We start from the raw sequence: 286 nt of genomic DNA, 5'->3' as shown, positions 1-286 counted from the left end.
ACACCTTGTCTCTTTAGTGCGAGTTAGAGTTTGACCAGTGCGACATGGTCTGTTGTCATGAACACAAGCTGGATCTGCCCCTTTAGTAGGTGTATCAAACTAAGGTGTGGAAGGAGCTTGTTGAGTATACTACCCAATAGTATAGAGTAGGGTGTGGATGTATTGCATGTCATTATGGATGTTCAGTGGAAATTCCATATTTGCACAACAGTGACAAAGCAGAAGATGTATCAACAAAGTATTATTGTAAAGACTTAAGATAAGATTGACATAACCTACTTGCTTA

Source organism: Pholis gunnellus (genome assembly GCF_910591455.1).
Source record: "Pholis gunnellus genome assembly, chromosome: 7".
NCBI classification, from domain to species: domain Eukaryota; kingdom Metazoa; phylum Chordata; class Actinopteri; order Perciformes; family Pholidae; genus Pholis; species Pholis gunnellus.
Note: the sequence above shows the minus strand (reverse complement) of the source record.